General features: G+C 45.0%; 1 pseudogene; it reads left to right on the top strand.

Annotated features, from left to right (window-relative positions):
- LOC130493406 (zinc finger protein 665-like) overlaps positions 1 to 24,316 on the top strand; it is a 47,433-nt pseudogene that overhangs the window by 13,295 nt on the left and 9,822 nt on the right.

The following is a 24,316-nucleotide window of genomic DNA, read 5'->3' as shown; positions in this document are numbered from 1 at the left end:
CTCAGAGTTGCTTCTCATTGGTAGAGATTTTAGTCCGTCATCTAAGCGTCCTTCCAACTCTTTGTTTTGGTTTAAGCTGATCTATTTGATAAGGCTCCTGCCGCTAATCCTGATGGAATTTACAAATCAAACTTTCCCGATTAGAATAAGGGAGGAGCAGAGGTACTGGGAATATCTTCATCTACCCCCCAGTTATTCGAAAATGCCAGTAAAAGACGAAGGGTTCTTTGTACTCACTTAGGCATCGAGAGGTGAGGTTCTTTTCTTAAATAGGCCTTATGTTGGTGTTAAGATGGTGGAGGGTAGAGCCTTATGCCAAAGTTGCGTTGTGGCGATTCCTTTCCCTATTTGCCCTCGCAGGACCGGCGTCCAGAGCTCTGGGGGGCTTATAAAGCTCCCTCAGAGTCTTTGGGAGGTCACACTGCGTTTGCGGGCTGCAGGGAGTTCCTGCTGTCCGACCCACTTGCAAGGGTCGGATTGGGGTGCATATATCACCCCTAAATTAGCGCAAACTTGGATTTCCCCCAGGACAACCTGAGGGAACGTCTTGCTCGTCCCAGCGCACCACCGGAAGCCTGGCCTACCAGGTACCTCTTGAATTCATGTGGGGAGGTGCTGTTTTCTTTTTCTGGGCTGGAAAGGGAAGACAGTGTATGCCATTCTGATGTCTTCTCAGGTTGAGTGGTATAAAAAACATGTCTTCAGTTCAGAAGTCTTACAAATAATTTCTGGATTGTTAGTAGGAGTTTTTGAGATCCATCATCATCTTTTCCCATCCTGGAAGGACTGTGGTGTCTCTTGATGGACCCTGGTCTGATCTAGCATAGCCTTTCTTATGTTCTCCTCATCTGATGCAACTCCCTCCAAGGAAGCGTCAGCAGCTGATTAATACAGAACAGAATATGTCTCCCGTTCAAGTGATTTCTACTCTGTCATTATGAAGAGCTGTTATAGGCCTTCTCTTCTTGATTCTGCTTCTGCTTGACGGTCATAGAAGTCTTTTCTTTTTATTCCAGAGGCTGATTGTCCCAGTAAGGTGTCTGATGGAGAACCAGAATACCTCTTATTTGATGAAAAACAGAAAAGAAACACTGTAACAGAACAGAAGATGAGGAACGAATGCTATACTTCTCAGGGTGCTGAATCCCAGGTGTTTGCTTCACACCAAAGATTTAACACAGAGATGAAACCTAATAAACGTTTGGAGTGCAGAAGGAGCTTTGCTTGGGAGGGAGACGTTCCTGGCCAACAAGGACTCTACACAGGGAAGAGACATAAATGCCTGGAGTGTGGGAAGGGCTTTTCTAGGAGAATAGATCTTCGGGACCATCAACATATCCACACTGGGGAGAAACCATATAAATGCTTGGAGTGTGGAAAGAACTTTGCTAGGAGTTCTCAGCTTACTGTACATCTACGTATCCACACTGGGGAGGAGCCATTTAAATGCTTGGAGTGTGGGAAGAGCTTTTCTACGAGAACAGTGCTTATTGTACATCTACGTATCCACACTGGGGAGAAGCCATATAAGTGCTTGGAGTGTGGGAAGAGCTTTTCTACGAGAACAGAGCTTACTGTACATCTACGTATCCACACTGGGGAGAAGCCATTTACATGCTTGGAGTGTGGGAAGAGCTTTGCTAGGAGTTCTCAGCTTACTGTACATCAGCGTATCCACACTGGGGAAAAACCATATAAATGCTTGGAGTGTGGGAAGAGCTTCTCTAGGAGAACAGATCTTAGGCATCATCAAATTGTCCATGTTGGGGAAAAGCCATATAAATGCTTTGAGTGTGGGAAGAGGTTTGCTAAGAGTTCGCGGCTTACTGTACATCTATATATCCATGGTGGGGAAAAACCATATAAATGCTTGGAGTGTGGGAAGAGCTTTGCTAAGAGGTCACGGCTTACTTTACATCAATATATCCACACTAGGGATAAACCACATAAATGCTTGCAGTGTGGGAAGAGCTTTGCTAGGAGTTTGCAGCTTACTATACATGAACGTATCCACGTTCGGGAGAGACCATATAAATGCATGGATTGTGAAAAGAGCTTTTTGTGGAGTTCACACCTTACTATACATCAACGTGTCCACACTGGGGAGAAACCATATAAATGCTTGGAGTGTGGAAAGAACTTTACTTGGAGTTCGCAGCTTCTTGAACATCAATGTATCCACAGCGGGGGGAAACTATATAAATGTTTGGATTGTGAAAAAAGCTTTGCTAAGAGTTCACAGCTTACTAGACATCAACGTAACCACACTGGGGAGAAACCATATAAATGCTTGGAGTGTGGGAAAAGCTTTGCTAGGAGAAACGATCTTCGGTCCCACCAACCTATCCACACTGGGGAGAAACCATATAAATGCTTGGAGTGTGGGAAAAGCTTTGCTAGGAGAAACGATCTTTGGTCACATCAACGTATCCACACTGGGGAGAAACCACATAAATGCTTGGAGTGTGGGAAAAGCTTTGCTAGGAAATTCGATCTCAGGACCCATCAACGTATCCACACTGGGGACAAACCATATAAATGTTTGGATTGTGGAAAGAGCTTTGCTCAGAGTGCGCATCTTACGCAACATCATCGTTTCCACGTTGGGGAAAAACCATATAAATGCTTGGATTGTGGAAAGGGCTTTGGTTGCAGATCGCATCTTACTGAACATCAACGTATCCACACTGGGGAGAAACCATATAAATGCATGGAGTGTGGGAAAAACTTTGCTAGGAGAAATGATCTTCAGTCCCACCAACGTATCCACACTGGGGAGAAACCATATGAATGCTTGGAGTGTGGGAAAAGCTTTGCTAGGAGAAACAATCTTCAGTCCCATCAACGTATCCACACTGGAGAGAAACCACATAAATGCTTGGAGTGTGGGAAAAGCTTTACTAGGAAAATCAGTCTTAGGAGCCATCAACGTATCCACACTGGGGAGAAACCACATAAATGCTTGGAGTGTGGGAAAAGCTTTGCCAGGAAATTCAGTCTTAGGACCCATCAACATATCCACACTGGCAACAAACCATATAAATGTTTGGATTGTGGAAAGAGCTTTGCTCAGAGTGCGCATCTTACGCAACATCATTGTCTCCACCTTGGGGAAAAACCGTATTAATGCTTGGATTGTGGAAAGAGCTTTGCTGAGAATTCAAAGCTTACTAGACATCAACGTATCCACACTGGGGAGAAACCACATAAATGTTTGGATTGTGGAAAGGGGTTTGTTTGGAGTTCGCACCTTACTCTGAACATCAACATATCGACACTGGGGAGAAACCGTATAAATGTTTGGATTGTGGAAAGAGATTTGCTTGGAGTTCACGGCTTAGGACCCATCAACTTATCCACACTGGGGAGAAACCATATAAATGCTTGGAGTGTAGAAAAAACTTTATTTGGAGTTCGCAGCTTCCTGAACATCAATGTATCAACAGTGGAGGAAAACTATATAAATGTTTGGATTGCGAAAAAAGCTTTGCTACGAGTTTACAGCTTACTAGAGACATCAACGTGTCCACACTGGGGAGAAACCATATAAATGCTTGGAGTGTGGGAAAAGCTTTGCTAGGACAATCGATCTTAGGACCCATCAACATATCCATACTGGGGACAAACCATGTAAATGTTTGGATTGTGGAAAGAGCTTTGCTCAGAGTGCGCATCTTCTGCAACCTCAACATCTACGCGTTGGGGAGAAACTATATAAATGCTTGGATTGTGGAAAGAGCCTTGCTGATAATTCACAGCTTACTAAACATCAACATATCCACACTGGGGAGAACCATATAAATGTTTGGTTTGTGGAAAGAACTTTGCTTCCAATTGACAGCTTAGGACCCATCAACGGAATGATCTTTGCTGAGAGTGACAATCTAAAAGCCCATGTGGAGGGGGGTTACCACATAAATACTTGGAGTGGAAAGAGCTTCATTCAAAAGGAATATCTTAAGGTACACCAAGTAGTTCACACAGTAGTTTTGCATCAGAGAATTCACCTGGGAGAAAAACCTTCCCAGTGTTGCAAGATCTTCAGCCTCAAGTCCACCCTTTCCAGGCATCATCAGCTAGAGTTTTTGTGCTAAATTAGGCCTGTAATGTACAGCTGCTGTTCTTGAATTGGTTAAAGCATGTTCAATACTCAGCCATAATATTTGGAGTACAGTTTATCATAAAATGTGAGTTATTTGACCTACCTACCCAATTTGTTTTTGAAACCCGAAATAAGCCAAATAACCATACTGGTAAATGGGTATTTTGGCTTTATTTCCAGGTTTCCCCCCAATTTTTTGATAAGTTCAGAGGGGGAGCATATTTCAAGGTAGTCACCAAATTTTCTTGGTAGCTGCAAAAGACTCTCTCTACATTATCAAAGGAGCATCCCTATTCTATTTGGTGCTGTGAGGTACAGGCGGGATACTGATGCGGTTGTCTTGTTTGTGGGCTTCCTAGAGACACTTGACTGGTCACTGTGTGAACAGACTGCTGGACTTGATGGGCCTTGGTATGACCCAACTGGGCTTTTCTTATGTTCTTTTGTTAGCAGCTAAAAACACTACATATTTGGGACCTCCCTCCACACTACAAGCTGATATAGCACTGGTGTTTTTCTGTAAGGCAGGTTTCTCCACATTTTCCCTGCTCCAGACCTTTGGCAACAATCAACTCCCACACACACTTGCCAGAGGGGCTTTTCATGTCCTTTAAAGTCATCAATTTAATATTGTTAAAATGTTAAAAACAATGGGGCTACCAGGTGCTGTGAATTCCCAGCATTTTTTAAAGTAGTCATTTCACTGCACATTTATAGCTCCAGGGAGGAGCCCCGTGGCGCAGAGTGTTAAGCTGCAGTACTGCAGTCAAAAGCTCTGCTCACGACCTGAGTTTTATCCCGACGGAGGTTGGTTTCAGGTAGCCGGCTCAAGGTTGACTCAGCCTTCCACCCTTCCAAGGTCGGTGAAATGAGTACCCAGCTTGCTGGGGGTAAAGGGAAGATGACTGGGGAAGGCACTGGCAAACCACCCCATAAACAAAGTCTGCCTTGGAAACGTTGGGATGTGACATCACCCCATGGATCAGGAATGACCCGGTGCTTGCACAGGGGACCTTTACCTTTACCTTTTTTTACCTTATAGCTCCACAAAGAAAGGGGCTAGAGACTTAGAAAAAATGAAAACTGGGAATTCAGATGATCTCATGACACATTATTACAACAATTTAAAAAAAATTGGAAGCCCTTGAGTGTTTGGGGGAAGTGGATCCAATCGGGAATGGGCCAGGAAAATGGCATCCATGCTTTACTCCAATTGCTGCAAAGCAGGTTTAGGAAATATGGAAAACTCAGGAGGTACACAGAAGCCCACTGATGCTGTGGGGAAGCAGGGGAAAAGCCTATTTCCCAATAGCATTCAGGCTGAGGCAGACAACCCAGCCTCTATTAGAATTGTGATCTGATAAGACTTGATACTATTCCTGGTTTCCAACCTGGCTTGAGCACTGGTGGGGGTCTAGGTTGTTCTCTTCTAGCTGTCTCTAATGAGTGAGCTACAGGAGCATGGGAGTGCTACCAATGGAGTGATCAGGTCTCCATCCCCATAAGTATCTCTGGCAAAAGGAAACTTGGTTGTGTGTGGGGGGGGGGGATAACTCCCCATCTGTAGGCTTTCTCGTGACCCAGAATGTATTTCACTGTTCTGAATAGATGGATGTTCCAATTGGGCTGCCAACTCCAGGTTGTGAAATTCCTGGAGATTTGGGGGTGGAAGGATGGGCCTTTGGGAAAGGAGGGAGTTCAGTGAGGATGTGATTCCATAGAGTCAACCATCCAAGCAGCCATTTTCTTCAGGGGAACTGATCTCTGTTGTTGTGGTATTAGGCAAATATTGGGTTAAAAAAAACAAATGTAGTGCAAATTATGGCAATTAAGGTATTAAGGCTTTAAAGTCCCAGCTGAAGTTTGGGAAGGGCAAGTTGTGATTGTTAGCGGAAAGCCAAAGAATGAAGTAGCTACAGTGAGGTCAGCCAGATCTGGGCATATGGCCAAAGGGAAGGCAGAAACTGTTAACAGTGGAGATAACAACGAGAAATTTTTTGTCTCTACATTCTCTGTGTGGGGTAATTAGATTGCATTATTTCAGCATGTAAGCATATTTTAGCAGTCTTTTAAGTTGAAATCAAAGTATTCTTAACTACTTTATTGCAAGAAATGTTTATGTTTTGTGGTTAACATTCATATCAAGTTATCTGAGTTACTGTGTGAAACAGTTGAAGATGAAATTTTAGATTTTGAGAACTTACTTTGAAACGGCATATACTTATTACATTTCTATGTAACATACATCTGTAACCCTTGTTACAATGGATGGGAAGATTAGGTAAAAGGTAAAGGTCCCCTGTGCAAGCACCGGGTCATTCCTGATCCATAGGGTGAAGTCACATCCCAACGTTTCCAAGGCAGACTTTGTTTATGGGGTGGTTTGCCAGTGCCTTCCCCAGTCATCTTCCCTTTACCACAAGCTGGGTACTCATTTTACCGACCTCAGAAGGATGGAAGGCTGAGTCAACCTTGAGCCAGCTACCCGAAACCAACTTCTGTGGGGATCAAACTCAGGTTGTGAGCAGAGCTTGGACTGCAGTACTGCAGCACACTCTGCGCCATGGGGCTCTTACGGAAGATTACAATGAATGCTTATTGGGGGGGAAATTGTCTAATTTGTATTTTTAATATATGAGAATGATGTATTTGATCTTTTGGAAAGATTTTATGAGAAAGGTAATAGATGGGAACAGATTTGAGTTCTCATGACATCTCAGCTTTGGAGGAGTATATAAGAGGTTAGAAATTGGAAAAAGGTTGGAAGTTCTTTTTCGGACATGCTGCTGCTATGCTGCCTGTATAAAGAATTTTCCCAGCATGGCTTATCCAGAGGTATGTGAACTTTGTATTTTCACTGTATTTTTAATTTTTATTGTATGCAGATCTGTAATCTTGTTAGGTTTTTTCATACAATTTAACTGTCATGTATTCAATATATTGGTGTGTTTTTTATTTAGTTAACTAGAAGCTAACAATAAAAGAATTCACAGTGGGTAGCCGTGTTAGTCTGTCTGCAGTAGTAGAAAAGAGCAAGAGTCCAGTAGCACCTTAAAGACTAACAAAAATATTTTCTGGCAGGTGTTAGCCGAATTTCTCCTTTAAATGGCGAAATTAGCTTAAGCAATCGGTAACTATGTATTTATAAAGCGGAATGCACTCAACTATACCAGAATCCCTTTAATGAGACCTTGAATAAAGACAGACAATGGATTCCAAATTAAATAGTATTTATGTCTTTTTCATTCAAATCAATGATGCATACATACATACAGAGAAAACTAGGAAATTCAAAGAGAGGAGTATAGACACAGATGCCAACGTGGCAGGAGGTCATTGGTGGGGGTATATTTACCTTTCCAGATGCGGTGTTGTCCAAGTTTAAATAGACTAAGACAGAGTGAAAGTTAAAGCTGAGATGGGGGCAGGGGTTCCCGTAGACTTGACCAGCAAGGCGGGAGGGAGCGTGGTAAGGCTGCGCAAAACCAAACCAACAGAGTAACGGCGAAGGAGCCAGAAAAGACCTACGGTGACATAATGGGCAGGGGGCACACCAGATATACTGTTTTTCTGGGGACAGGGAGAGGGGATTTGCCCCTCCTAGGTTCCCAGGTGACAAAAGGTGACAAAAGGATTAATCTGTGGCTACCGGGGTGGGGTAGTGAGAATTTGGAAATCTAATTCCAATGGCTTTTGCAACCCGGGAGGAACCGGGAGATCTCTGCTGATGAGATTAACATTCTGGAACAATGGGTGTGATCTCTGCAAACGTCCTGGGATCGCTGCTGCATAGCTGGAGGAACGACTCATCGCTCTTATCAGGATTGCTGTTGACTGCCCCATTAAGCTGCAGATGTTGCAATGGGGAAGGGGGAGTGTTGGCACTGATTACGTGACTGTCTGCTTTCCACGACATGGCTGCGGCTGGAACAGTGATTGCACAGGAACATGGAGTCCTTCATCTGCTTCCTAGCTGCTAGCTGCACGGCACTCGCAGGAGCAGCCATGTCCATTACAACGGAGCATGCAGCGACCGTCCCGTATTGTTTGGGGTGGGCGCACAGCCAGAACAGTAGTCGATTGCCTGCATAGCGGGTTGCCAGGTCCAGTCCAGGAGCTTAGGCGACCCGTATGCTATTACAGGGTATGAGCTTTCGTGAGCCACAGCTCACTTCTTCAGACAGAAGACGTGAGCTGTGGCTCACAAAACCTCATACCCTGCCAGAAAATATTTTTGTTAGTCTTTAAGGTGCTACTGGACTCTTGCTCTTTTTTACTAATAAAAGAATTGTGGTACATTTCAAAGTTTGCATCATTACTTGGAGTGGCTGGTTAAGTAAGATAATGTATTTTCCAGTAAAATACAAAATTTAGAAACATAGCCACTTATCACAGTAAATGAATGCTTCACTGTAGTCTGGAGATAAGTTTTAATTTCAGGAGATTTCCAGGCCCCACTGTCAGGTTGGCAACCCTGCCAGGATTTTTGCCTTCCAACTAAGGATAGCCTCTCTGGCCCTGGAACAACTCCAGCCGAATCAAGTAATTACTGTAAAAACCCCTTTCCCCTCCGCAATAAACCTACCTAGTTAAGATTTAGAAAAGTTCACAGAGACTGGGCTCATTTTTCCCCTTCTGTCAGAGACTGTTTCAGACTGAACATCTCTCCTTTGGGTGGAAAAAGGCTTTAAACAGATACAAGTAACTGAGCACAGGTTAAATCAGGTGTCCTTTCTCCTGTTAAACCTCCTCCCTTACAGCCCCTGGCTATGACAAAGCGACCCTGCCTTGGTAAGAGGCTAGACTGGGAAACACCTAGAATCATATAGTTGGAAGGGACCACCAGGGTCATCTAGTCCAACCCCCTGCACAATGCAGGAAATTCACAACTACCTCCCCCTCCACACACCCCAGTGACTCCCCTACCCCACACCCATAAGATGGCCAAAAACAAACCAACAAAGAAAAAAAAACCTTCCAGGATTTCTGGCCAATCTGGCCTGGAGGAAAATTGTTTCCTGACCCCACCTGGAGGATTTATAAGAGCTCTGTATTCATAACAACTCTCCCTCTTGCCTTCCTGTAGGCCACTGAGAATGTTTTTGGGAAGCAGGTGATGTGAAAGACCTCCGACTGAGACCCTGGAGAGCCGCTGCCAGTCTTGAGTCGACAATACTAACCATGGTGGCTTTGATTCAGTAGGCCATTTCATGTGTCCGTTCATCCGTGAAAACATCTGCTGGAAGTATTCTCACATGAACACATGAAGCTGCCTCATACTGAATCAGACCCTTGGTCCATCAAAGTCAGTATTGTCTACTGCGGGTTAATTTTAACTTGGAATAAGCAGAGCCATCTTTATTGTCTGCCAGGTTTCTCTGGTTGAAAATGGGCCTTTGTACCCTGACAACTTTTTATGCTGGCTTTGCTATTCTAAAAAGACTATTGTCATAAAACAAGGCCTCCATCCATGGGCGCTGATAAGATGGTACAGAGTAGAATTTTCCTCAGCAACGCTGTGATCTCATTAAAACTATAAAAGTTGTATGCATAATGAGCTCATTAGAACTTCCTTGTCTTTAAGTGACTTAGACTAGGTGAACTTCTCAGCTTGAGCTTTTAATAAAGGATTACTTTAATGGCTCTGTTTTGTTTGGAGTGCATCATTGGGCAACCCTCCTTGGAACCTTCAGTAAATTCCCCGTCACTACCCAGACTGGCAGCTGCTCTCCAGGGTCTCAGGCAGAGTTCCTTCACATCCCCTACTTGCCTAGTAGTCCCTTTAACTAGAGATGCCGGGGATAGAACCTGGGACCTTCTGCATGCCAAGCAGATGTTCTGCCACTGAGCCAAGGATCCAGGTCTCTGAGAGAGGGAGAATGTAGGACTGCCACCCAGCTTTCTGAGAACGTGCATGAGTGAAACGGGTTGCATTCTATCCTGGAAAAGTATTACACAAGACAGTGAAAGAACGGCTGGATAATCTATTGTCGAAGGCTTTCACGGTCAGAGTTCATTGGTTCTTGTAGGTTATCCGGGCTGTGTAACCGTGGTCTTGGAATTTTCGTTCCTGACGTTTCGCCAGCAAAGGTGGCAGGCATCTTCAGAGTAGTAACACTGAAGGACAGTGTCTCTCAGTGTCAAGTGTGTAGGAAGATATAGTCAGAAAGGGGTTGGGTTTGAGCTGAGTCATTGTCCTGCAAAAGTAATGTGCTAATCATTGTCCTGTAAGTATCAAGATAATGTGCTAATGAGGGTGTGGTATGTTAATATGGAACCATTGTGTCCTGAAGTGATCTGTTAATTTGTGAAGTCCAAAGCTAATAAAGAGGATAAAAAAGGAGCATGCTGGAAATGTCAAGAAGTAGATGGTTCCTTCTTCCAAAGATTCACAAAGAAATGCTGGTCATGCTTCAACAAGATTTTAATATGGAACCGAAATATTTTTATGTTACATATTATTCCAACTGAACTGCCTCCGTGTCTTAGAGATATGTTTAAATATGCTACAACGGTGGCGAGAGTAGTTCTTGCAAGAAGATGGAAACAAACAGATATGCCAGATATAATGAATGGAAAGATAAGATACTGGAATACACAAATATGGCAAAACTGACTTTTCTACTTAGCAAAACAAAAACTGAGACCCTGGACCAGTTTAATGAAAAATGGCATTTATTTTACAGGTATATGGCGATTGCGAGCTAATACCTCTAGTCAGCCAGACTTCAAGCTCTCCAGTGGAGTACTGACCACTTACAGAATAACGAAAAAGGCACTAGAGGTAATAGAAAATGAGACATCTGTATGTAGATATAGTTTCAACTGATTAGTAATGTTCTTATAAATTTGCCAAGTATTAATATAGCAAGATAGTTCATCAGGTCTTTCAACAAATTCTTTATGAACTTATTGAAAATATAATTTTTTAATATAGTTGCCATAGTTATAATCAACTATTTTAATTCTGAGTGTCAATCAACTGTAGATAGTTTTCCTGCCCCCTTTTCCTTTACTTTCTGTACCCTCCATCTGTTAAAAAAATAAAAAAATAATAAAAAAGAAAATTACACCAAACATTCAAAGAGGGGGAGATTTTCAAAGCACCGAGTGTGCCTGAGTCGATTGGTAGTAAAGGCTGCTCAGAGGTGATTGCCCATTAACTGGAAATGTTCTTGCATTGCTTTGATGACACAGGCCATAGAGCTGGGGGGGGGGGGGTAATATTAAAGCTGTAGTAACAACCTGCCTCCATGATGGAAATGTGCTTTAGACATGGCAGGCAGATGTGCACTCTCAAATCTATGCCAAAAATCTGCTCATTGTATTTTAGTCTTCAAAAAACTACAAGAAGATTGGGGATCAATCTGGGGTGTTTCAGCTGAGAAGGGGACAGGGGTCTAAGCATTCAAAAGGGTTTTTTTGGCGTAAATTCTTAAATGTAGTACCAGAGTGCCAGTATGAATTAATCTCTTTCCACAGTAGGTTTCTCCCCTGTGTGGGTTCTTAAATGCTTTTGAAGATGGCCATTCTGACGGAATCTCTTTCCACAGTCTGAGCATTCAAAAGGTTTCTCCCCTGTGTGGGTTCTTTGATGTGATTTAAGATTTCTATTGCAATTGAATCTCTTTCCACAGTCTGAGCATTCAAATGGTTTCTCCCCTGTGTGGGTTCTTAAATGCTTTTGAAGATGGCCATTCTGACTGAATCTCTTTCCACAGTCTGAGCATTCAAAAGGTTTCTCCCCTGTGTGGGTTCTTAAATGCGTTCGAAGACTGCCATTGTGACTGAATCTCTTTCCACAGTCTGAGCATTCAAAAGGTTTCTCCCCTGTGTGGATTCTTACATGCATTTGAAGATGGCCACTCTGACTAAATCTCTTTCCACAGTCTGAGCATTCAAAAGGTTTCTCCCCTGTGTGGGCTCTTAAATGTGTTCGAAGACCGCCATTGTGACTGAATCTCTTTCCACACTCTGAGCATTCAAAAGGTTTCTCCCCAGTGTGGGTTCTTCGATGCAATTTAAGACCGTCACTGCGACTGAATGTCTTTCCACACGCTAAGCACTGAAAATGTTTCTTCCCTGTGTGTATTTTTTGGTGCACAAGGAGCTGTGATCTGTATCTGAAGTACTTTCCACATTGAAAGCATTTATGTGCCCCCACTGTACTATGCTTTGGAAAAAGTGAATTACCATTTATTCCACAAGAAAATATCCTTCCACTTTCCGTGCAGATTAATGGCGTCTCTCCTGAATGAATTATTTGGTGTTGAAGAAGGTTTGATTTCTGTGAGAAGCTCTTGCAGTCTGGTTTACCTCCTTCATGCATTATTTGATGCCTAAGGAACTCTGCTCTGCAAAGGAAGCACCTCCCACACTCCAAGCATTGATGGGTCTTCTTTCCACTGTGCATTTGCAAATTGATATCGTATTGGGTTTGATCTGAGAAGTTCATTCCACACTCCAAGCTCTTACATGTCTCCTCCACCATGTTAATTTGTACACGGAAATCCTGCCCTTGGCCAGGAATGGGTTTATCTCTCTTCTTGGCCATCTGCCTCCTAGGTCCGCCTTGATTCCTGAAGTTTCCTTCATTCTTCACTTTCTCTGGGAATTGCTGATGGATTTCTTTATCACCATCATTCCACTGATCATCCTCTGCTGGAATGAAAAGAGAGATCCCATTAGCCCCCACACAAGGAGGTCTGATCATCCACACGCAAAACATTTCAGTGGCTTTTTCCTGCTGTACATTGAAAGGTCCATTAATAGACACTTTAAATGTACATGAAAGCCTGCTGCATCAGAAAGGCTTCGTTTGCAGTCTAACGATTTACTCCTCACCTGAGTGAATTCTTTGATGTGAAGAATGGCCTGATTTTCGACTGAAGGACCTCTTGGAAATAACACTCATGTTCTTAATGAAGGTCTTTCCAAACAGAACACTTTCGTTTTCATTTTCCCTGGAGTAGATTCTCTGGTTAGCATGGAGACCTTTGTTCCTTCTTGTTTTGGTTGACGTTTCTTCTTGGACTGGGATTTCATGCAAACCCCCTCCTTGGGACAGAATGGACTTATCCCTCCTCTTGTCTGCTTGGCTTCCCTCCTGCTTCTGTGGCCCATTTCCTTCTCCGATGTTTCCATTAGAGCCCTCATTCTTGGCTTCTTCCAATGAGATCCCCTGCAATCCCCCAACTGTCTCCTCTACATGTGCTTCTGCAATGAAGAAAGAGGTCCAGTCAGCACCTACAAAGAAGGCAAGCCTTCTATCTGGCACTGTTCCTTAATGGATGTGCATTTCCTTTATCAGACATTCTCTCCCCCCCCCCCAAACGCTACTAGTCACACCTTGTGCCCAACAGACCTCCTAGGGAAGCAGGTTTTATATTCTGCCAACCCCTCCTTTCCCCATACTCCACATATGAACTTTCTCTCTTTCATGTGGCAAAGAATACTTCCCCTATTCTCTGCTATTGATGATTAAATAGAAGAGAAGAAGAGAATGCTTTATACCCTACTTTTCTCTATCTAGAGTCTCATAGTGGCTTACAATCAACTTCCCTCCCCCACCCCCACAACAGACACCTTGTGAGGTAGGTGAGGTTGACAGAGTTCTGAAAGAACTGTACCTGGCCTACAGTCACCCAGCTGGCTTTCTGTGGAGAAGTGAGGAAACAAACCCCAATCTCCAGATAAGAGCCTACCACTCTTAAGCACTACATCTCTCTGCCTCTATGAAAGAGGTGAAGCGGGGAGGGAGGGAGGGAAAGCAATCATTCTTATGTGGGAAAAAGAAAACCAAGGAAAAGGAAACTTTTTTCTGGAAGAATGAAATCATGGTCAAGATTAAAGCCCACAATCCCAACCAGTGTAAGGAAGACGGATCCATTCCTGATCGCAGTCAGAGGGGATGACAGTAATCCCATCTAGGGCACAACTATGTTGTAATTGTTGGCAACTAATTAAGATGCGGCTCCTTCCAGAGTCTTCCTGAAGGCCTCTCAGTCCTGCATTGGCCTCAGGCCAGGACACCCTCTCTGGCTTATGCAATGGCCACAGCACTGGCCTCTATTGCCCCTGGGCCAGCCAGGCCACTCAGGTCACTCTACCCGGTCATGCTGAATATCACTTTTGCTGCCATCCCACCACCTTAAGGATCCCAAAAGGAAGCAAGTAACAGGACAGGTCTCAAAACAACATAATGCTGTTCAAGATTTTGATTCACACATTAGCCCAGTGGCAAAATTGTAATGGCAGCAATTTGTTCCTTTGGCATCTATGAAAGTTCTTTACCCAGAGAGACCACACTCCTGTAGTTCCCCAGCATGACTTCCCTGTAGAGTGCTCTTTGGTCTGGATCCAGCAGGGCCCACTCTGCCTCAGTGAAATACACAGCCACCTCATCAAAGGAAACCAGAGACTGAAAGAAAAAGCAGATTCCTTCATCAGAGATCATTCCAGGCAGAGGTGACACTCTGGAAGGGGGCATTCTGGGAGTGTGGAGGATGGAGAGCTTGGCATGTGTAAAAGGAGTGGCTTTCAGAGCGTTTTGCCTGGGCCCCTTAACAACAACTGCAGGAGAAGGCCCCCCAGAGAAAGGAGGGGAGATCCAGGCTGCCCCTGCCCCCCACTCGTCTCTCATACCTGGACTGGAGGCGCAGCAGCTATTTTCAGATCTCCACAAAGTGAATGGATCAGCACTGTCTCGTCACTGCCTGTGAGAGAGAGAAAAGTGGAAGAAAGGGGGTTAGCCTCGACTTCCGTGTGAATCATGCTTCACGAACCCCCATTCCCAGGACTGTGAAACTTTGTCCTATGTATGCTCAACTAATTGGTAGCAATTTTTAGTAAGTTGTAGGAGAGGAAGAAGAGAAGCACATGGTACACCTAAGCCTTGGGTGAGTCTAAATGCTGCTGCCAGGTTTCGGACTTCTGTGATACTTGAAACCTGTCCTGGGAATGCTTAATCTCAAAAATGTGACAGGATCTCTGCTGGATCAGACCAAAGGCTGAGGCAGGCTATTTTCCAACTGGTTGGGCCCTTGCAAACGCTCTTGTGTCCTTGCTGGAGGAAGAAAAAGAGGGAGGTGAAAATGATGTTGCATGGCACCTTCCTGTCACATCTGGCCAAAAAACAAATGTGAATTGAGCTCATCTGGAAAATGAGGGCAATATCAATGAGTGTCCAGAGCATCTACCGACCCATTAAGAACATAAGAACATAGAAAGGCCCTGCTGGATCAGACCAAGGCCCATCAAGTCCAGCAGTCTGTTCACACAGTGGCCAACCAGGTGCCTTTAGGAAGCCACAAACAAGATGACTGCAGCAGCACCATCCTGCCTGTGTGCCACCGCACCCAAAATAATAGGCATGCTCCTCTGATACTAGAGAGAATAGGTATGCAGCATGACTAGTATCCATTCTAACTAATAGCCATGAATACCCCTCTCCTCCATGAATATGTCCACTCCCCTCTTAAAGCCCTCCAAGCTGGCAGCCATCACCACATCCTGGGGCAGGGAGTTCCACAATTTAACTATGCGTTGTGTGAACAAATATTTCCTTTTATCTGTTTTGAATCGATCGCCTTCCAGCTTTAGCAGATGACCCCGTGTTCTAGTATTATGGGAGAGGGAGAAAAACCTCTCCCTGTCCACTCTCTACAAACCATGCATAATTTTATAGACCTCTATCATGTCTCCCCTTAGCCGCCTTCTTTCCAAGCTAAACAGCCCTAAGAGTCCTAACCGCTCCCCATAGGACAATTGCTCTAGTCCCTTAATCATTTTGGTTGCTCTTTTCTGTACCTTCTCAAGCTCTGTAATATCCTTTTTAGGTGTAGTGACCAGAACTGTACACAGTATTCCAAGTGTGGTCTCACCATAGATTTGTACAAGGGCAGTATGATATGAGCAGTTTTATTCTCTATTCCTCGTGTAATTATGGCCAGCATGGAATTTGCCTTTTTTATAGCAGCCGCGCACTGGGTTGACATCTTCATTGAGCTATCCAGTACCACCCCAAGATCCCTTTCTTGGTCTGTTGCTGCCAGCACAGATCCCATTAGTGTATATGTGAAGTTGGGATTTTTTGCCCCCAATATGCATCACTTTACACTTACTCACATTGAATCTCATTTGCCATTTTAATGCCCATTCTTCCAGTACGCAGAGATCCTTCTGGAGCTCTTCACAGTCCGATTTTGTTTTAACCACCGTAAATAATTTGGGGTCATCTGCAAACTTGGCTACTTCACTGTTTAACCCCAACTCCAGGTCATTGATGAACAGGTTGAAAAGCACTGGTCCCAACACAACCCTGAGGCACCCCACTGCTCACATCCCGCCATTGTGAGAACTGACCATTGATTCCTACTCTCCTCTTCCTATTTTTCAGCCAGCTCTCAATCTATAAGAGGACTTGTCCTCTTATCCCATGACTATGAAGTTTTCTTAGCAGTCTTTGGTGGGGGACTTTGTCATAAGCTTTTTGGAAATCCAAATACACAATATCCACAGGCTCTTTCCTGTCCACATGCTTATTGACGCTATCAAAAAACTCTAATAGGTTAGTGAGACAGGACCTACCCTTACAGAAGCCATGTTGGGTTTTGCCAAGCAGACCTTCCCCTTCTATATGCTTGACAATTCTATCTTTAATAATGCTTTCCACTAATTTACCCTTTAATAATGCTTTCCACTAATGATACATCTGCGTTTTTGGCCAGAGGCAACTCAACATGTCATCACATCTCCTACAAGGACCGCCCTCAAAGCTGGTGGGTGTGCCAGACCATAGCTGTGCTGGGAGTCAGAGCAGGAGACAGAGATGCTGGCAAGTTGTTGCTGAGTGAAGAGGGCCTATTTGCCTGGGGTTGATTGCTGGCCTCGCCCTCTGCTGATTGACTATTGAGAGGTAGGGGCTGTGAGCCTTTGAATTACAAGGCTCCTTCTTGCCAGAGGCATCTGCAGGGAGTGCGCCATGTTTGTTTTCCTCCCTGACGACAAGATGGACTTTGCCTGTCCCAAGTGTAAGTTGCAAAGGAAAGGGGAGATGATTCAAAGGTGTACACGGCATTGGTCAGGCCGCACCTGGAGTATTGTGTGCAGGTCTGGTGGCCTCACATCAAAAAGGATGTGGTCAGAATGGAGCAGGTGTAGAGGAGAGCGACAAGGATGATCAGGGGCCTGGAGACCAAGCCCTATGAGAAAGGCTGAGGGAATTGGGAATGTTTAGTCTGAGAAGAGGAGGTTGAGGGGGGACATGATTGCTCTCTTTAAAATTTGAAGGGCTTTGACTTAGAGGAGGGCAGGGAGCTGTTCCTGTTTACAGCAGAGGATAGGACTCACAATAATGGGCTTAAATTGCAGGTAGAAAGGTACCGGCTGGATATTAGGAAAACATCTTTTACAGTAAGGGTTGTTCAAGAGTGGAATTGGCTACCTAGGGAGGTGGTGATCTCCCCCTCACTGGCAGCCTTTAAGGAGACACTGGACAAACACTTGGCCGGGATGCTCTAGGCTGATCCTGCACTGAGGTTGGACTAGATGGCCTGTGTGGCCCCTTCTATCGCTACTCTGGCATCCCATTTTCCCGTAGCGGCCTGTCAGATGCCTCGCTAAGCATGAGCACAAAACACATTTCCCCACAGTACCTAAACCTTAGCAACTGGTATTCAGAGCTATGCTGCCCAGAACATGTTGCCTTTGTTGATTTGCAAGATTGAAGACCTCAGGCGAGATATGTCTACCTTTCCTTTTGAGCCACCTTGAGTTCCTCTAATGGTAAAAAGGTGGGATATTAATATTGTAATCAATGTGAGGAATTGCCTCCATTTTAATTTGTCTAACCATCTTTTACGGGCATTACAATTATGAACACTGAGTGTCTCAAGTTGGGTGAAGAAGCATTTGATTTTTTTCCCTCACCAGAACTTTCTACCCATCAGATTCACTGGGTGCCCCAATCCCATCCAGGCACAATGCGTCCTTACCGTGTGAGAGGGCATCTTGGGCATGCTCCTGGGCCCGGACCTTCTGCCCTTCCTCCAATTGAGCTCTTTCTGTCTCACAGAACTTAGCTTCCATCTTCACGCATGGACCACACCTCTAAAACAGAAGCAAGGGAGATGTGTAAGACATAGAATGAAAGATTTCAAGGAACGGATCCCAACCCACTCTCTGACTCTGAACCTTTCTATCAGCGAACATGGTAGGGTTTTTTTTTTCAACCCTGGCAAATTATCTGGAGGGATAAGAAATTCTCTAAAACAAGTGGGTGCTGAAGCAGGTTGTTAAATCTCCCATTTGGATGATTAGCATTTGGACAAATATCGGGTAGGGACACTTTAGGATAAGGTCAGATATCTTTGCTTGAATTGGAATACCTGGAAAGAAAAGCCCTCACCTGTTCTGCCTGCCTCTTCTCCTCTGCCTGACTCAGGAGGAAGCCTTCGGCCAGGGCCACCGCTTGGGAACTGGTCTCCAGCCTGCATCCTCTGACCCAGCCCTGCATTTCCTGGGGCAGGATGGTCAGGAACTGCTCCAGGATCACCAAGTCCAGGATCTGCTTCTTAGTGTGTCTCTCCGGCTTCAGCCAGCGGTTGCAAAGTCCATGAAGCTGGCTACAAATCTTTCGGGGCCCATCAATCTCATTGTAGCAGAAACGCCGGAAGCGTTGGCAGTGTACTTCTGAGTTCAGGGGCTCCTGATCCCAGATCTCTGGCACAGCTCTCTCCCAGAATTCGACACCACTACCAGCTTGGACAGGATGGGTGCCTTTCCTTGCTCTCTTGCCAGGTTCAGGTCCTTCAGGGTCCTGCTCTTTCATCTCCTTCTCTTGGGTCAACTCTAACTGTGAAAAGATTACTCACTTAGCTATGAAGAGAGACTTCTACCTGCCCGGGGACAGAGAGCAATGTGCCAAAAAGGAAACAAAAGAGGATGGAGATACATGGTGGATCAGAACCAAAGTGCCACTTGTGGTTTGGAATATCATTTTGCTATAATACCAAGCTTTTTTAGATAGGGCTGTTTGGTTCTTCAGGAAAGTTAGCTCTCTTTCTCTTTAAAGAGGCTACAAGCTTGCATCTGATGAGACTTCCGGTTTCTGGCGTGATACTGCAGGATGCTCAATGCTGTGCTCGGTATCTGCAGCTTTTATTTTTCTTTGTTTTAGCTTTTATTTGGGGCTTATTTTATTTAGTTTTTAATCTCCCGCTGCCTTATTTAAGTCTACTTCTTGTTTTCTAGTTTTATCGGCATTGTCTTTCTTTTCTTTCTCACCTTTAAGACCATAAAAACATAAGGAAGGCCATGCTGGATCAGATCAAGGTCCATCAAGCCCAGCAGTCTGTTCAAAAAGTGGCCAACTAGATGCTTCTAGGGAGCCCACAAACAAGACAACTGCAGCAGTCTTATCCTGCCTGTGTTCCAAAGCACCTAAAATAAAAGGCATGCTCCTCTGATCCTGGAGAGAATAGGTATGGGTCATGACTAGTATCCATTTATACTAGTAGCCACGGATAGCCCTCTCCTCCATGAACATGTCCACTCCCCTCTTAAAGCCTTCCAAGTTGGCAGCCATCTCCACATCCTGGAGCAGGGAGTTCCACAATTTGACTATGTGTTGTGTGAAGAAATACTTCCTTTTATTGGTTCTTGTAGGTTATCCGGGCTGTGTGACCATGGTCTTGGTATTTTCTTTCCTGACGTTTCGCCAGCAGCTGTGGCAGGCATCTTCAGAAGAGTAACACTGAAGGACAGTGTCTCTCCTTCAGTGTTACTCCTCTGAAGATGCCTGCCACAGCTGCTGGCGAAACGTCAGGAAAGAAAATACCAAGACCGCGGTCACACAGTCCGGATAACCTACAAGAACCAATGAACTCTGACCGTGAAAGCCTTCGACAATACTTCCTTTTATGTTTTGAATCTCTCATTCTCCATCTTCAGCAGATGACTCACGTTCTTGAATTATGAGAGAGGGAGAAAAGCTTCTCCCTGTCCACTCTCTCCATACCATGCATAATTTTATAGACCTCTATCATGTCTCCCTTTACTTAATTGTAAGGGTTTTAGGTTGGAGTGCAGGCAGGCACTCCTACAGTGCGAGCAGAGTGTTTATTTTATTTATTTTTAATTTTATCTAGTTTATATATTTTATTTTACCTATTGTAGATATTATTATTGCCCTGACTTGGATGGCCCAGGCTAGCCTGATCTCGTCAGAGCTTAGAGCCAAAGAAGGGTCAGCCCTGGTTAGTATTTGGATGGGAGACCACTAAAGAATACCAGGGTTGCTATGCAGAGGAAGGCAAACCATCTGTTAGTCTCTTGCCACGAAAACCCCAAAAAGGGGTCGCCATAAGTCTTGCGACTTGACGGCACTTTACACACACAGAGATATTATTATTATTTCAATTTTTATTTTAAGCATTTTATCATGGTAGCGGGTATATAGTGGTGGCAAGAAAAAGAGAGTTTTGGAAGTGGGGGAAGGTAGGCAGGGAGCTGTGGAACGGCTTTTGTCTCATAATTGAGCTCTGTTACATTCCAAAGGATTTGTTTTTAATATTAGAAGGACGCTCTCCTGCCTCTCCTTTTTGCCCTCTCATTCCACCTTGAGGAACAAGTTTACATGCCTTTTAATTCGATGGGCCAAAAAAGAGCATGCCCTTTTAAGGATATATCAAGTTTAAATTGTAAGCAAAGTAGGATGGATAATTTATTAATTTCCCAGCTGGCAACTGAAAACAGGTTCCAATGTTTAGACAATAGCTCGCTATCTTTGATGCAATCTATTAAGGAGCCTTCCCATTCTGTGGGTGGGATGCCAGGTCCAACATTAAGTAGGCTGTGATGGTTGCTCTGTTACTTACATGCTATAGATATTGGCAGGCCACACTTTTCTTATTTCTGATCCCTTAACCCTCCAGGTTACAGGACATTAGCATCTGATAAATTTGGGTCACTCCGTCATAGGGGCTTCAGATGGCTGCTAAGCATGTCAGGAGATAATTCCACCTAAAGCCATAGTGGTCTCCTGCTAGTGCGGGGCAAGTGTAAATCTGACACAGGCACAGCCTGGGATTATGTCAAGGGTGTGGTTTGTGCCTGGGTGAGTTGACTTCCGGAAACCTCTCTGGGTCAGGGCAGAAGGGCTGCTGGGATGAATAGGTGCTGGAGGAGGCAACAAACCCTGCCAAATGCACAACTGCCAACTCCAGGTTGAGAAAGTACTGGACATTTGGGGGTGGAGTCTGAGGAGGGCAAAAGATAATGGCACAGATCCCACCTCCCACAAGAGCCACTTTCTGCATGCGAACTAATCCTTTGTAATTCCGGGTGATCTCTAGGCTCATCCTGGACATTGGCAACCCTGCATCAGAGAGGTGGTAGATGAGGGGGAGCATCAGCCAAAATCCTTAGCAGGACCAGAACCCATTCCTCCTGTGACTGCGCCCTATGCTGCTCCTCCCACACAAAAGTGCAGGCAGGAGAATTTAGCCCTCTATTATGGCTGCCTGCCTGCGACCCTCACAGTGATGCATGTTCGTGTGCAATTCGTCCCTCCTGGCCTTCTGTACATGGTGGGCAGCAGGGATATGGGGGGAGGGGCTCAACAGCATGCTCCGCCCGTCTGTCACAGGGGGGTCATCTCGAGCAGTGATTGGTAGGTATTGGTGGGGTTTCCACGGACACTGGTGGTGGAATTGTAGGTCTTCTGGACCTTGACAACAGGCTTTTAAATATTGTTGAAGGCTTTCACGGTCAGAGTTCATCGGTTCTTGTGGGCTGTGGCCGAAACGTCAGGAAAGAAAATACCAAGACCACAGTCACACAACCCGGATAACCTACAAGAACCAAGGCCCAAATATTTTTCTCTCCTCTGCTGGGCAGGCCTTGGACACCAGCTCACAGCTCCAGGCCCCACAACCATCAGGGTCTTAGGATGGGGCTGCAGTTGATTCCAATGCAGGCAGAAGTTCCCTTCCCCCATGCTCATTTTTACTCATCAAACTCAAAAAAGCTGTTCGTTTTTTTAAACGACCAGCAATAGAATGCCAGTTTCATATTTTTGTGCTGAAAGATGCTGCCAACATCCCCCCCCCAAAAAAAAAATAAATAAAGAAACCCAAACTCTACTTGGATGGTGGAGCCAAACTGGTGCCTTATAGGGTTTTCAGCCTCCAGGTGGGGCCTGAAGGTTTCCTAAAATTACAACCAGGGGACAGAGATCAGTTTCCCCTGGAGAAAATGGCTGCATTGGAGGGTGGACTCAATAGCATTATACCCCCACTGAGACCCTGATGCCCCAGACCCAAACCCTGATTCTATGACCTTAGGCAGATCATTTGGGCCATCTTCTGGGCACAGAATATGGGTCACTGGGGGTGTAGGGGGAGGTAGTTGTGAATTTCCTGCATTGTGAAGGGTTGGACTTGATGACCCTGGTGGTCCTTTCCAGCTCTATGATTCTATGAAACCCAGTCTTTCTCAGAATCCACCGCCAAATGTCAAGGAATTTGCCCTCCAGGAGTTGGCAACCCCATGAACATCCTGGTTGAGAATGATCCTAGCCTTTCTCCCTTCCAAAATCTCAAAGCTTATCCACCAATAACTGACTTTAAAGGAAACCTTCCAGGATCCGGCTGCAAGGCTTTTCCCTTGTGCTGTGAAGCCCTTCCTGTTCCCTTTGTCAAAGCGGAAGCCAACCCTTTCCCCTTCACAGGAAAGGAGCCTTTCATCTCTCCAAAACTTGTTTGGTCCCTCAGTCAAACAGCTCCTGTCAATTTAACCCTTTCAGTGTTGCAGATAAATTTTTAAAAGCTTCCTATCCTTCCCATCAGGAAAAGTGCCCAAACCCAGAGAGACTGGATGGGGCTTCAGCCAGACCGCCTTCAAAGATGCCCAAGGAGCTCACCTATTCAATAGGGCTTACGCCCAGCAAAGTGGTTTTAGGACTGCATTGAGCATCTGTGTTCCTGTAACATCTTCCCTGTTTCTCTAAACAACATGCCAGCTCCCTATTACTACTTTGTGATTTTGCCCTATCGGAGAGGGTCAGGGGATTCCTGGAGTTTTCACGAAAGAGCCTGGAGGAGACTTCAGTTTCTCCTAGACTCTGTGGCATATATTGTAATGTCCCACCTCCAAAGCTACCGTTTTCTCCAAGGAAACTGATCTCGGTGGTCTGGGGATCAGCTACTGTAATCCCAGGAGAACTCCAGGCCCAACCTGGAACTCAGCAACCCTCTTATTGGAGTTTCTGGGGGTCACATTCCCACTAAAGTGGCAGGCTCAGCCCCTATGCTTGGCTGCCTTCTCTGCCCACAGAGGCTTTAGTGGTTATTAGAATCATAGAATAGAATCATAGAGTTGGAAGGGACCACCAGGGTCATCAAGTCCAACCGCCTGCACAATGCAGGAAATTCACAACTACCTTCCCCTCCACACACCCCTAGTGACCAGAAGGTGGTCAAGATGCCCTCCCTCTCATCATCTGCCTATGGTCACAGAATCAGCATTGCTGACAGATGGCCATCTAACCTCTTCTTAAAAACCTCCAGGGAAGGAGAGCTCACCACCTCCCGAGGAAGCCTGTTCCACTGAGGAACCGCTCTAACTGTTAGAAAATTTTTCTTAATGTCTAGACGGAAACACTTTTGATTTAATTTCAACCCACTGGTTCTGGTCCGACCTTATTAAAATGACTATTTTCAGGTCTACGAAAGAGCCCATATCATTGATTATACCCAAAGATCAGAAGGTGGAAAAACCTAAACGGGGAGGGGGGGAGGAGGAAGAGGGCTTTTTTTGAGAGGGTGAGGAATTCTGTCTCAACATGTCCAAGCCCTCCCCCATCTCCAAGGTCACCCCCAGCCAAGGGTAACTTCTATTTTATTCAAAGAGGTGCAGGCTCAGCATCTAGGTTGCCCACAGAGCTTGAGAAGGTGCAGAGAAGAGCAACCAAAATGATTAGGGGACTGGAGCAACTGTCCTATGGGGAGCGGTTAAGACACTTGGGGCTGTTTGGCTCGGAAAGAAGGCGGCTAAGGGGAGACATGATAAGAGGTCTATAAAATTATGCATGGTTTGGAGAGAGTGGACAGGGAGAAGTTTTTCTCCCTCTCCCATAATACTAGAACGCGAGGTCATCTTTTGAAGCTGGAGGGGGACAGATTCTAAACAGATAAAAGGAAGTATTTTTTCACA

The sequence above is a fragment of the Euleptes europaea genome, chromosome 1 (assembly GCF_029931775.1).
Source record: "Euleptes europaea isolate rEulEur1 chromosome 1, rEulEur1.hap1, whole genome shotgun sequence".
NCBI lineage: Eukaryota > Metazoa > Chordata > Lepidosauria > Squamata > Sphaerodactylidae > Euleptes > Euleptes europaea.
Note: the sequence above shows the minus strand (reverse complement) of the source record. Positions and strands in the feature narration are given on the sequence as shown.